Below are 16,229 nucleotides of genomic sequence, written 5' to 3'. Positions count from 1 at the left end.
TCAAGGGTGACCCACCTGACAACTGACGATCCACACGTTGACAAAATCAACACCCTGGTGCGCGAAAATCGCCGTCTGACCATTAGGGAGCTTGCCGAAGAGTGTGGGATATCAGTTGGATCTTGTTATGAGATTTTGACCAAAAAATTGAAGATGGACCGCGTCACTGCAAAATTTGTGTTACGCTCCAGCTCACTCAGCACTCAGAATTCGTGAGTTTTTGGCCAAACACTCGATTACTGTGCTTCCCCACCCCCCATACTCACCTAACCTTGCTCCTTGTGACTTTTTCTTGTTCCCAAAACTAAAAAAACCCTCAAAGATAGAAAATTTGAGACGATTTCGGAGATTAAGGCAAATGCAACGAAGGAGCTAAAAGCCATCACAAAACAAGCGTATCAGGACTGTTTCAACAAGTGGAAACACCGTTGGGATTAGTGTGTGCGTTGAAGATGACAGGATTTTGAAGGAGACCCAGACGTGTAACTTCCAAATAAAGTGCATTTTTTATTACCTCAATCCACGTATTATTTTAGCAGACCTCGTAGAATTGTAGATAAATGGTCGTTTTCCTGACCCAAGACACTTAAGCGCCATTAAACCCTGTTTACCCTCTGTTTCTGACAAAAACTCTTACTGTGCCGACTTAGGACCACTTTCACCTACATGTAATTTGTAAAATGAATGCTATGTAATTAGTTATAAGCAAATGTCTATTCACTGCGGCAATCCTACGATTTCCACCTTTTTCGAAAGCATGTGGTAATCGGCGGTTAGCTCGCATTTGCTCCGATTCACTCGGAATGTTGTCGAAGTCCACTGAAAGAGGAATATATCATCGCATGCGCAATAGTGAATTTAGAGCGAGAAACAAAGTACAGAAATCAAAACATTGTAACCGAGTTATCCGATTATTAGTTTTTTAATAACTATTCTTCTTAACTGATCAATCATTTAATGGTACTAATAATAATATGAAACAGGCCAATGCACTGTGGTAGTAAGTGAATATAACAGTTTACAATATTAAAATTTCTTATTCTTGGCATGCGCCATATCAAACAATATATTATTATTGATTTAATTAATCGATCTCAATTCTAATAATTTTATTCCAGTATCGTATGCATATATATCCAAATTTGGGCTCGAGAATTTGCAATTTATTTGATGGTTTTAACCATAACCTCCAAATACATTGTAAACTGTGGAAACATTTATGCGCTGAAAACAAATTAAACTTAACAAAAACTTAAGAAAATAATTGAAATTTCGGAAATTATTTAGATTTTTTACCAAATATTTAAAGACGATTTTTTAATAAAATATATGAATTTTTTATTAAATAGCTGAATATTCAATTAAAAAGTCTAATTTTAATAAAAAAATATCAATTTTCTACCTTAAAATATGAATTTTCAAACAAGGGTATTACTTGTATATCCAAAAAGAGTAATTCTAAACCAATCAAATGCACAGGATAATTAATCAATCAAACATTGAACAATTAAATTTCGAGACAATACAAAAAATCTACCAAAAAAAGAAATAAAAGAAATAAATTTTTTTTTAATAAATAAAATTATGTTCGTCAACGATTTACATAAAACTGCGTTATGTATGCACATTTCTTAAATAGAAATTTAGGTTTGAAGTATCGCTTACGCCCACATTTGTCCTAGTATTATGTATATTAATTATCTTAAAATTGTAAGCATGTTGATCCAATTCTCTATAACATCCTTGAGTACTTCAGAACTATCTGCAATTTTACGGGCAAAAATAATTTTTTTTTGCGAATTCATTTTAATTAAATCGGAATTTACTTTGAATTCTTCTTAATTCAGCTTGATTTTTCAACTCTTCGGAATTTTCTGAAATTTCTTTAAATTCTCCCAAATTCTTTTGAATTCCTCCAAGATCACTAAATTTTACTCAACTCTGAATTTTTTTAGATTTTTTCAATTAACCCTGAAATATTTTGAATTAACCTTCAATTCCTAGGCATTCTATCGAATTTGTTTAAATTGTCTGGAGTATATCGACATTCATTTAGAATGCAATCTTTTCATTGCATATTCAAATTAACATTTTTAATTGTTTTCGCAATTCACCAGATGTTTTTTCATCTACACTGAATCTTTATAAATTTGCTTGAATACTCCTCATTTATAATCAATTTTTCTAAATCCAATTTTAATGTAGTCACTGAAAATTATTTTAAAATATTAAAATACTTGACATTTTGTGAAAACTTTAGAAGTAGGTGAACCCTAGAGATAGGACCCCCTGATATAGTTCTTAGGAGAAATTACGCGGCGCCACAAGCAGGAGTAAAAGCGAAACGAAACGGCCCTCTATCTGGAAAATTTCCCGCCTCCTCCAGCCCAGAAACCGACCCAGTTTCAGAGTTATACTGTGTTTCAAATCCTAAAATTCGTAAAAGAACTAAAATTTAGCAATAAAGTTTAATACTCTCTTTTTAAACTTCAGAACTACACAAATAAAAATTTTGTTTCTCATACGATATCTCTGAAATGTATTGCAGTTTAAAAAAAAAAAGTATTAATATTCTTTGAGTGTACATGCCAACCTTGATTTAAACTTTAAAAATTAATTTGGAATTTAAATTGGTATAAATCTCCTGCCACTTAAACTCCTACCCCAACCATTTGAGTGACTGCCCGATTGTCGCAGTCACTAGCCCCTCGATTATAAATCTTCGTTGTTATACGATTTAAAGTTCAATTTTCTTAATAAATTCAAGTTGTTTTTGTAAATGTTTTCGTAGTTATTTTTTCAGTATATTTAAAAAGAAAATTTTTATTTTTATTCACACTGGTAATTTGCAGGAATCTTCTAAATTTTACTTTTGCAAATATTCCTTTTAATTCTGCAGAAAAGACGTGTTGTGAATTGGACATTAGTTCACTGTTTTTATGAATGTCTTAATTTGTGTTCTCATTTTCTATTTTTATTTGCGTTCTTCGTTACATTTATGATTCTTGGACTTGTCCTTATATTTTAATTTTCGTATTGAGTAATGTCTGAATTTATGTCTAAGCCGGTCTTATCGTTTTCGTGCTGTCCTTCTCTTACAAATAGTCTTGATGCTCGGTTTCCCAATTTTATTTCCTCGCCTCGTCAGTCCACGTTCGCCAAGCAACATGTTCTGATGATTTTATACAGTTTTAATTTATTTATAATAAAGACCGCGCTTTTACGGCGTTATTTTCATGAATTAAAGTGCTGTGGTTCTAACTGACTTGACCTAAACACGCATGTTTCCCTACCAGAATTGATCAGTCGTGACAATGTTTAGCCTTTTTTTTAGTGTTCAAAACAAGAAGCTTTAGACCGTGACAAGGTTTTCAGAGTTTAGACTATCTGGAGGTTACAATTCCTATCTTACGTGAAACAGAAAATAAAAATTGTGTTCAACAGATAATTAAATGCATTTATACTTTTAAGAACTTATAAACCCAGCCTTTTGTGTAATAAGAATCAAACCTGAAAAAAGAATTAGTTAAATATTTCATAGAACATGGACAAGTGAAAATGATTATTGCTAATTCGTGAAAACTATGTGATACATAGGTCGATTTCCATGATGTTTCTTCATCATACTGAATTATCGATTAATGATGATGATCACTGTCCGAACATGCATTGCCTGCATTTCTTGATTTTCATACAGGTTTTTGCATCAAATGAATTTATTTGTTAAAAAAAATAGTTTCCGTTCCTTTGATTGGTACCCGTGCAGAAATTTCAATATGGATCTGATCGGGGCCCGGTCTGGCAGAATTTGGCCCAAATCGGGCTATCTAGATGGGGCCAGACTCGAAATGAAACGCGATACCCAATCGGGACCAAAGTACTGCGCCTAAAAATAGCCCGATCTGACCCCGGTCTGGCCCCGAATGGGACCATATTAGTGTCTTTGTTGAGTAAGAGCGTCAAAGAAGCTTTCTGAAAATAAGTAAATGATTTATATACAAAAATACCATTTTCTCTTAATCTGAACTACTCAGATTGAACTAATTCACATTGACGGATGTTTTATTTTTAAACTTTAATAATAATAATGAAGTTGCTAGCGAAATTTACATACAGGGCTTGTCCGGAAAGTAATAAGACTGATTTTCTTCCGCCGCGACTGTACTTCGGAGCGTGCGCGCACCGACTGGATTTGGTAGAGGGCGTTTCTAGCTAACGAACGAGCGACTGGTCAGTTGTCTCCGAGTACTTGGAGAGTCAGAACAGGCATTTTCACGCGACGTGTTTCTGTGAGTGGTGCTGGCCGAAAATGCAGCGTTCGTTAGAGCAGAGGTACGCGATTAAATTCTGTTTGCAACTCGGTAAATCTGCGACAGAGGCGTTTGATATGATCAAGCAGGCTTACCCAGATGTTGCTTTAGCAAGAAGTGGTGTGATTCGGTGGCACCAGGCCTTTTTGGAGGGCCGGGAAGAGGTCGCCGATGAAGACCGTGCTGGAAGACCTTCGACTTCGACAAACAGCGACAATGTGACTCGTGTGTGCAAAGTTTTGAACTCAGACCGTCAACTGAGTATTCGTTTAATTGCCCAGATGTTAAATTTATCAAAATCTGTGGTTCATGACATCGACAAGACATCGCAGCCGACTGGAAGTTGCATCACGACAACGCCCCGGCTCACACCGCCTTTATTGTGAACAGCTACCTGATCAAGGCCGACATCCCAACGCTACCGCAGCCGTCCTACAGCCCAGATGTGCCCCCCCCCCCCCCAGACTTTATTTTGTTTCCTCGCCTGAAAAGGCCGATGAGAGGCAAGCATTTTGAGACGACAGAGGGGATCCAAGCAGCATGCACCGCGACTGTCAAGGCTATTCCGGAGAATGGCTTCCGTGAAGCCTTCAATGCTTGGAAATCACGCTGCAGCGCTGCATCGACACAGGAGGAGCCTATTTTGAAACTTTTTAAAGAATTGTAACGAATGCCTCAATAAATTTTTTTTAAATGGACTCAGTCCTATTACTTTCCGGACAAACCCTGTAATAGTTACATAAAAGTCATAATTTAAAACTTACAAAACGATAATTGCATTCATCCTCAGTTCTTAATTTTTCATCGAAACTTTGAAAATCTTCTAAAGTTTTGAAAGGTATCTGCAAATTAAATTCTTCAGCAAATGTTTTTTTGCAGTGTAGTTACTACCAAATGCATTTTCGACAAAAGCAATAAGGCCCGCTATATTGGTACCTAATTCTTGGACCTGTCACCGCAAAGCTGCGATGTCTTGTATCAACGTATGAACTAAATAAAATAGAAGATTCATAAATTAATAAAGAACATACTTCGAAATGTTCGAGTCCGTTTTATATATATACGAATGAAGTAGAGTAAATTCTATTAACAGTCTGGGCACATTATAAAAGCTTTAATTGTAATTAGTCTATAAAGATGCAAGATGTAAATTTTCAGTCAAAATTCGAGTGTGAAAAATTTTACATGACTGTGCGGCTCAATTAAAAAGAAATGTGATTTACTTAAGTAATTTTGATTTTTTTAATTTACAAGCGAATTTAGAACTAGATTCACACTTTTTTTGCACATTATTAATATTTAATTTTAAAAATCAAAAAATCTTACTAAGCTCATTACTGCTTTCAAAAGTTTCGTTTCAATAGAGTGGTTTAGTGTACTTTGTCACTTTGGTCTTATTAAAACGTCGACTCTTGGATACCGGGACTGATACGGGCTTCTTCACGCTTTTGGTCTTATTAGACGCAGCAATTTTCAAATCTGTAAAATATTTGATAAAAAGGATAGTAAAAATAGGATAAAAGATACCAGTTATAGATTTTGATTCGTATAAACTACATAGATGTATTAATAAAATACCTTTCCTGACTTTAATAGAATCTGAGTTCAAAGCAACAATCCTTAAAGTAGAAGCATTATTCCAAGATTCTTCGGATTCAATCTCTTTTTCCGTCAGTGTATTTTTTTTTTCAATGAGACCTGCATGAAAAAAATTGATGAAGTCCAATCAGTGCACACGTATTCATGTAAATATAAATATAAATCTTCTGAAATATAACTTACCATCATTTTCACCATTATCTTCTTCGGAATTTCCAATTAGCTCTTATGAACCTGGATTAGAAATAAGTGTGGTGACATTTTTAGAGACACATGTTTTCTAATTCATCATAGAATAACATTTTTTGAACTATTGCAGTATCAATTTTCTGATCAAAAATACTTACCTTCATCACCACTATATTGTCTTTTTCTTTTTTGTCCTTATTACTGGGTAAGTTATCCTTTCCAAATTTGTTCTTATAATGTCTAGGAAAACTTCCTTGGCCAGCTTCGTCTATTTTTGAAACATTCGTACGCAATTTAGGGATCATCCATAAACTACGTTACCAATTTTGGGCCATCTTTCACACGCAGCCTCTCCCTCGTTGACAATTGTTAATTTTGTATGCCCCCCTCCCCCACCTAAAGTAACGTAGCATTTCTTTATAGCATGATTTTACATTTGTACTAATTTTTGTGAGTGTTTATAGCCATTCTAATTGCCAATATGCCTGTATTGTCTAGGTGATCGTGTAGTGAATTTTAAACTTCGGTAATATATCAACAATTAAAATTAAAAATTGATTTTTAGAGTATGTTTCCAAATGCGTCAAATTGAATTTTATGTGACAGTTAAGACGGGTATTATTGTATTCAAAACTAAGAAACTTACATTTTGAACAAAAAATTAATTAGTCAAACTTTTAATATAAAAAAATAATTTCAAACTATAAAGAAACGAATTTTCTGCCAAACGGTTAATTTTTCAAACTAAATTATTGAACTTCCAAAACAAAATAAAGAATTTTCTATATAAAACAGTTGAATTATCAAATAAAAAATATAAATCTTTGATAAAACAAGTTAATTTCATACCATAAAAGACGAATTTCCAACAAAATACAAGAACTCTCAAACCAAAAATTTAAATTTTCAATAAAAAAAAACGATTTTTAAACCAAATAGTTTAATTTTACCTAAAAGCTGAATTTTTACTTAAAAAAGAACCATTTTCAATCAAAAATTAAATAGTTAAATTTTCAATTAACGAAGTAAGTTTTTAAATAAAAAAAAGAAACTTTCAACAAAAGAGTGCAATTTCCAGCCAAAGAGATGCATTTTTAATGAAAAAGATACATTTTTAAGCCCCAATGTCCGAAAAAACGAATGTTTAACAAAATTCAAGAATTCTTAACCAGAAAGTTGAATTATCGACTAAAAATATAAATTTTTAAACAAAAAGATTAATTTACAAACCAAGAAGACCACATTTTAATCACATTCAAGAATTCTTAACCAAAAAGATGAAATTTAAAAAAAATATATTTACCAAATTTAAGAGTTTTAAACCAAAAATTTGAATTATCAACCAAGAAAGATAAATATTCAAATGAAAAGATTAATTTGCAACCAAAAAGACGAATTTTCAATCAAACTTAAGATTTCTGAACCAAAGAGTTGAATTTTCAACTTTAAAAGAAGAATTTTTGAACACAAAGATTAATACTGCAGAAAAGACAAATTTTTAACAAAAATCAAGAATTCTGAAACAAAAAGTTGAATTTTTCATTAAAAAAAAGATTTTTAAACAAATGTATTAATTTACTAGCAAAAGAGTCTGCATCATCTGCATCATATGCATTCATTTTAATGTATTATAGTGTTCAGCGTTTAATATTTCGAAATTCATATTAATTTGCGATTTAAACCACAGAAATTATTATATTGAACATTACAAAATCACTCAGGTGTCACCTTTTAAGCTGAAATTCGAGAACATAACAATAATTTGATCAAGCAGATCACGATATATAATCATTGGAGTATGTAAGATTAAAAATAAATTGTTTTTTTAAACAACTTTTTTTGGAGCAAACGGAAAAAGTCGATAGATTCAATAGAACAACCGGGATCTGTGTATGATAAACTGTTTAAGTATTTTGCAATATATTTTTGCTTTCAATTTCTAAATTAAACTTACATTTAAAAATTATTCTGAAATAAGAAGATTATAACATTTCACTGGTTCTTTAAGTTATTTTTACAAAAGTGACTATACTACAATAAGTAGGTTGTATTCACATACTGATTATTTCAAATCACATAAAAATACGTGAAAATAAATATGTTTATTACGTCATTGTTGATCTAATTCGGTTTCACATTAAACACAATAAATATTACTTCTATTTTTTTAATATAAATAAATAACATCATTTCGAGGTTAGGTTTCATTTTAACATACTTGATAAATTTACTTAACATAGTCTTGAACATGTAGCTCAGGAATATTTTGCAGTATACGATGCCTCCGCACTCGTCTTGTGCTCACTTTTGGCATTTTTCACTACTTATTTTGTCACTTTTAGAAATAATAATTTTAATATTTTTGACGCTTGACCCTTTACATTGAAATTTGGGCGATTTGGAGGCAACCCACTTTAGTCCCCGAAATTAATGAAGCGCCATCTACTGGCAAGCTTGGCTGTTAAGACGGGCCAGATTTAATAACCACAAAATTGTGTGCCCGATCTGGCCCCAATCGGAGATAAGGCAAACATTTGGCAATTTCTGCACGGGTAACCAAGATTAATTTAGTATTAATCATGTTTTGAGTAATTTTTCTTCATTACATTATCCTATCAAGAATTATTATATTGTACACTTTTTATTCTGCAAGGCTCATATTATGGAAATAAATCAGAATAAATATGAGGGACACGATTCCCCATGGTATGGGGTAACGGGTTTTTTCTCCCGTTACGTACGTTTTATTTATTTATTTATTATTTTACCTCAAACACACTAGATTCTAATTTATTTAGAACTTTAAATCTTGATCAAATTTGAAAAAGCTATCTTGGTAATATCTATTTAGATTCATGACAGAAAAACAGAAAAAGCATTAGTCATACGTTATACGATAATTTAATCTTTATTATGCAACCAGCACAAATTTTATATAGACGGTGATAATAAATCTTAAGTGAGACAATTATACAGATAATTAAAATTTATAAACACGCAAATTAATTCACACACACAATGAACGGCACTTCTTCCCACATACACATTAACAGATAAATACGAGAATCGTTTCGAATAAAAATAAAGAGACAATGTGTCTGACTCAAGATTAAGACTCTTTTTTCAGAGACAATTTTAAAGATTTAATTATTACGTCTGACAATGAAAGTTAAAAAATGTCCAACCATTTAAAATCATGGTATTTAAAATCATGGTTTTGAAAGTGAAGAACGCTATCGGCTTCTCCTATTGTCAATTTAGATCATCACGCGATGATTTATTACTCAATACCTACATTTTATTTCTCCCGCACTTCTCATGATTTTAGCTAGAAAATATTTATGCATATAAAATCGCGTCAGTAAGCTGGCCGAAATGCAAGGCATTTTAAATTAATATTTTCTTTCAAATTTAAAGCTTTCTGGTCTATATAGTTTGTACATAGTCTAAATGCTCTTAATATTTAGCTTTTAGTTTAGAAGGTAACTATAGTTACATATTTGTCCATCATCAATCACAACCAACAACATAATGTTGTGTTGGTTTTTGTCTTCGTCTATTTAATGTGTGATTTTATTACACGGTTTAATTTCCATTTTTCCAGAAGAATAAACGATCTGATTATATTTTGACTTTATAAACTCTTTATAAACTATTATCGTTTCTCAACTTTAGGTTTTCTTTTATGTATTTCGCATATGAATTTAGCTTATGAAACTTTTTCGATGTTTGTTAAATTCGACCTCGAAAAAGACACAAAGCCGTGTCGAAATGTTTGATTTGATGCCAAATTGGAAGAAAAAACACGAATATGCAAATGTTACAATTAAATGAACAATGGATTTTGACCCTAACTGTGTTTTGATTATTCACTTTTAGGTCTCTTTTTCAATGTTTGCAGCAAGTCAAATTATTACTTTTAATTCTTGAATTTTAATTTCTATTAAATGGTTACGAAATTATAAGAGATAACATCTTCAAAAACTTAGTTAGTATTTATATTCATGATTAAATAATTACTGGATCACGTGACTAGATTCCTACCTTAACGCCAATTAATTTATTTCCCAACTTATATTCACACAAAACGCCCCATTGATTCGAAAATTTGGGATATTTAACCAGCAGCACTAAGAATGGAGGGTCTGGTCCTAAAGTTGTATAATTATGAAAAAAGTTTTTTGTTGTAAATAATTTTTTTTATAATTATTAAAATTTAGGACCAGACCCACCTTTTTAGTGACCCACTTGTCACATGGCCTTAAGCTTTCAAAAATAAACATTAATTTTAAGTTTGTTGCCTTAAAATGTTTAACTTTTTCAGACTTATGCATGTAAAACTTTTTTATTTATTTATGTTTTCTTTATATTCATGAATGTCTTCCAATTTTCTAAATTTATTTTGTATAAACTTTTGTAATGCGGAACCAAGTTTATACATGATTTCATTAAAATTTTCCACTGTGACATAGGGTAGAAGACGCCGTTTGAGAGTTGCGTAGCTTCGAGAATGAGACTAGCGCTGAACAATAGAAAAAAATTTGCTGTGAGGGCAGGTATGATGCGGTACATTAACATCGACTTAAGCCGCAAAAACTACGGTTCTTGCAAACAATGTAATCGTCTCTTTCTTCTTGCAGAGTTAAGTTCGCAGTTTGAATGTTTGCCTGATGACGCTCCTATTCCTAGTGCTCCCCGTGGACGCCCATCTTCTTCCTCTTCTGAAAGAAAAGATTCTACTGGCAGTTCTCTTTCTCCTGCTAAATCTGATTCTCTAATCAGGTTGTCTTCTCCTAGAGCACCTCCTGTTCGTTCAAGGTCCAGTTCTTCACCTGTCAGGTTTATAATTCCACCCACCAGGCTTCCATTGATTGCCAATGCCAAATTAAGAACAAATTGTTTTATCAACATCCGATACTAACGTCTTCGCAATACTAAACTCTAATAATACTCTTGGAGGAATATACAGATATGATCTTCGCATTCGCAATAAAGCACGAGCCAAATTCAACGCAGAAAGCGGTACGATTAGCCTAACGAGTGCAGCTGAAATCACAGAAGCTTCAGTAGGCGCTCATCGCCCAATCATAGCTTATTTTAGCGTAATGTATTTGAACAACTGTGACTGGTGATTTGACTTTCACAAACTGCATAAAACTACAAGTTGGTGCCGTTAAAATAGACACAGTCTACTTTTTAAAAGAAATTAGTTATCTTTAAATTCTATTTTTGTAAATTTTGTAGTTTATATAAGGGGCATTATATTTGAACTGACATCCCTTCTAAATTACGTCCCAATTGGGGACGTGACTGCCTGCACTTTCTCAAGGGAAGCTGAACTAAATTTATCCGAATTGATTTAGTCCACCTTTATTTGACATTCTTCGCTCCTCTGCATTTGAGGCCTTTTGACTTTCTTCGGAAACGTATCGTGTTTTGTTGCGAATTAAGTGTTTTAGTTGCAGTTGTCCGTTTAAGTTTAGAATGGATGTGTTGTATTTTAGGATGCCAAAATTATAGTTGAAATTTTTTGTTTCTCTTTATGTGATCCGCTCCTGGACTAAAAAGATTTACTGTTTCATTTGATCCCGCCACCTGAACTTTTTCCATATGCAGCTGCTTAGACGTCTTTCCATAGAAAATTTTCAAAATCTTTTTTATTTAAAACATTGCTGAACGCTAATTATTTTTTAAAATCATTATTAAAGCTTAATTTTTAACAATCACAAGCAATATTTTTAATCGATGTTAAGTGTTTATGTAATTGTAGTATGAAATCTTTAAAGTTCTGTACTTGAGGAAAAGGAAAGAAATTTGTTATTTGTTCTTCTTCTTTTATTAATACCGATACTATATGTTGAGAATATATGTACGTAATCAGTCCTTTACATATCGCGACGTCTAATTCACTAATATCAGTTAAAAAATGATAGTTTTCTTCATAGTTGTCAAAATAATACCCAGTTTATGTATAATCTCTAATTCCTTAATAGTATCATACAACATTTTTGGAGTTAAGATTTGAGGGCGTGCAATCCCATTTTCCCCGTCATTTGTTGGATTTAAAGCTGTTGCTAAGTCTTGATTGAGTTCTTATATTATTATTATTAATAAACAAATTGCTATCCTTTCTCTAGCGTACAAACTTTTTACAATTCGAATTATTTCTTCCTTGATTGTTTCAAAATAATAATCAGTTTTCAATTAATTGAATTTTTTTCTTATTCCCGGCCACAAGTCCTATCTTTCACGCGTTAAAAATATTCAGAATTCGAACCTCGATAATTCAAAGTTCGTGATAACTCGAACAAAATCTTCCTGCCAATTGGACTTTTTAGACTCGATAACTCGAAAACAGAGTGAAGAAGAAAAGAGACATTGCAGTAGCATTCGGGATTCCACCAAACACTTTGTCCCCGATTATAAGGAAGAAAGTTAAAATTATTTCTGCAGCTAAATCTTTATTTCAACCTGGTCGGAAGCGAATGAAGCTTTCTTCTTTTCCCAACGGAGAAAAGTGGACTCTGAATTGGAAGCGACGTACTCGGGACGAAAAAGTTTCCATTTCGAGGCCAATATTGCGACAGAAGGCTGAACAATTCGCTAGTGACTTGGGCCATGAAATGTTCAGAGCAAGTGCTGGGTGGTTAGATAACATTAAAAACAGAAGTACAATTTTGCGTAAAGCTCAAGTGGTGAGAGTGCTTTAGTTTAAGAAGTAGATTGCAAAATGTATTTTTCGAAAGTGTTACCTGGCTTACTAAAAAAATATTCGGAGGGACATCATTAATGTTGATGAAACTGGCCTTTAGTTTAAATTCTTTCCAGATCAAGTACATGCATTCAAAATTGATGAATGTCATGGAGGAAAAGGAAGCAAGAAGAGGATCACTGTCATGGTTGATTTACACATGTCTGGAACAGAAAAGCTTTAACTTCTCGTTATTGGCAAATTAAAAAAAAACAAATTTGTTTTGCAGGAATTAAATCCTTACCCGTGACTAATGGAAATAATAAAACAGCCTGGACGACTGGTTCAATTTACGAGTATTGGCTTCAAACCATTGATAGAAAATTTCATCAAGAAAAAAGAAAGGTTCTAATCTTTGTGGACAATAGTCCAGCTGACCCAAAAATCTTGATTTAGACGTTATGGCGGTAAAAATGGTTCCTTTGCCTATCCACATAACTTCCATATTGCAACCAATGGATCAGGGCATATGAAGATGCCATTTCACCTGCAACAATAATGGAAGCAAGAGAAAGTTAGAATTTCCTTTAAAGGTTTGTTTAGGAACATGATGATGTAACACAAGAAATGTTTAGCCAAATTAGCAAGATTCGGTACTTCTGTGACAAGAAAACCAGATCAAAGCAGCAAAAAATAACCGAACTTTTCAAGTAATTTAAGAAAGCAAAGCTCTAGCTAGCCAAACCATTGTTATCACGAGGAATAAGCTTAATATCAAACATGAACTCAATTAGTCCTGTATATAAAAACTCATAACCTCCATTAGTAGCGCATGGGCGCTGAATCTTACAGTGTTCAAGTTAATGACGTATTTTATGGCAACTGGCGACATCTTTCTTCAACGTATAAAATCAAACGAAATAAAAAACTAGATTTCTACTTGTATCGATCGTCAATAATTATTTGCGTTTGATGTCTTTATTTTCACTTTCAATAACAGCTGTTATTTTTTATTAATTATTATGTATTAATATTTAAATTTGTTTCTCTTAATTCTTCAATCGTTACATTAAATTACTAAAGATATTTTTTACCAGCATGTGGTTTATTCAATGTTACAGGAATAATAATTTAAAATTTATGTTAGAATCTAATTTTTTCAAATAATATAAAAGAATATTAAATCAATTGATATATTGGGAAATTATTAAGTTTAATGATATTATGTTATAAATTGTAATGAAAAATGTTATTTGAATATAAAGTTAGCATAAACTAAATTAGAATTAAATAAATTTATTATATTAATGTTCTAATTTTGTTAATGATTTAATGTTAAAAAACTTGTTATTTTTAGATCAAAATTAAATAATACCGTATTTTTATTTTAGCTTTATCGAATCAAAATTTATTGACTATTTAATATTGAAGCTATATTAATTCTAAATTTTACATAATTGAGTGGGTGGCAAAGTTTTTCTTTTCACGTTTTAGTTATAATAATAATATTTTCATGATTTATGTATTTGCAAATTATAAAGCTGAATAATATTATGTTGTACATGCTTATAATTTTTACAATGATATTATATTCATATTTCATATTTTAAAATTATTTACAAATTTAAGATTAAATATAATTTGAATAATATTTAAATTGGTTTATTCAATGTTACAGGAATAATTTTTTTAATTTTATCTTAAAGTATAATTTTGTTAAATAATATATAATATAATATCATATAAAATTTTCGCTTTTTCTTTTAAATACTTGTATTACAATTATATAATTTTTTGTGGCGCATCCGATATTGTGAAACGAGTATTTAAATTCAATTTTCTAAATTATATGTACACATATTTTAATTTTTTCAACTTAGTTAGAAAGCTTATTAATAAATTAAATGTAGAGAAATGTAATTTCAAATTTTAATGAGAATATAATGTAAACATAATTTGAATGTTTTCATAAAAATAATTGTGTAATACTTTTTATGTTGTGAAATGATGTGTAATATTTCAGAATTATGGTGGTGTTCTGAGATTAATATTTTCATTCAATTTTCAAAAGTACATATAAACATATTTTAATTTTTCCCCCAAAATTAATATTAAGCCACTAAAAAACTAAATTTTTGTGAATAAAATTTAAAACCAGTGAAATAAATTATTGCAGGCTTTTTTTGTTGTGAACCATTTAATTCATTATTATGAATATATAATATATTATAATTTTCTTCACACTTTCTTCATATTGGCTTTAATTAGTGACAAAGGTTATTAATAAATAAGACATATAGAAATGCTGTTTCAAAATTTAAAGGAGAATATACACATAATGTAAAAGATGATTTGAATGTTTCGATGAAAATAATTGTTTCATGTTATCTATTTTGTGAACTGATTGATTCATTATCAACTGATTCTATTAAAAGTGACATTTTCTGGCATAAGTTTAAAAGTTTAAAATTAAATAAAATTTTTATAAATAAAAGTTCTAATTTGAAAAATATACATAAAGTTAAAGTTATTTGAATGTTTTATGACAGAATTACATTTTAATGGTCTTTCTTTTGTAAAATGGTAAATTGATAATTAGCTAATTAACGGTTTCTGATTATTAAAGTAAATAAAGATTAAAACTAATTTCCTGAAATTGAAGTAACATAATTTAATTATTGACTTAATGTTCTATAATGGAATATTGAATATGATTTGAATATTAAGAGTTAATTTATATTTTCAATTATATTATTTCAATTAGAGAATTTTTCATATGATTCTGATTTACTAAAATATGTATTTGCATTCGATTATAATTTTTTTTTTAACTTAAGTATTTTATGTTGCGCAATAATTTTTTCTGAACATTTTGCTACCATATTAAAATTCCAGGGTTTTTAAGCAGAAAAAAAAGTTTTCTTTTTTTTACATCTGGGTAATCTTTTTTCTTTTAATTTTCAAAGAGATAAGTAAAATAAAATTATTAAAAAAACTTATATTAAGAATTATAGAAATAGAAACGTCTTAATAATTTCAAAAGATTTTGAGATTAATTTTTTTTTACAGTTATGGGAAAACTTTCAGCAGTTAATATTTCTTTTTGAAATAATAATTTTTAATTTTAAAGATTTCCAAATTGTTTAAAAAAATATGAAAGATTTTAAGACAATTATTTCTATTTTCCAGGATTTAATTTAAATTTAGGTAAACTTAATTTTCTAGGAAGTCAAGGGAAGGAAAAATATATAGTTTAGATTAATAGGAAAATTTCAAAAGATTTTTTAATAATGAGTTCTAAGAGATTATTACAAAAGATTACAAAACGTTTCAAATTATTTCATAAAATTTAAAAAAGAAGGTTTAAAATTTTTTAGAGCAACATGGTGCCATAATATATAATTTTAGCACAAATTATGGTAAATTTAAGATATATATAT

Source organism: Belonocnema kinseyi, chromosome 5, assembly GCF_010883055.1.
Source record: "Belonocnema kinseyi isolate 2016_QV_RU_SX_M_011 chromosome 5, B_treatae_v1, whole genome shotgun sequence".
NCBI lineage: Eukaryota > Metazoa > Arthropoda > Insecta > Hymenoptera > Cynipidae > Belonocnema > Belonocnema kinseyi.
This window is presented reverse-complemented; position numbering follows the sequence as displayed.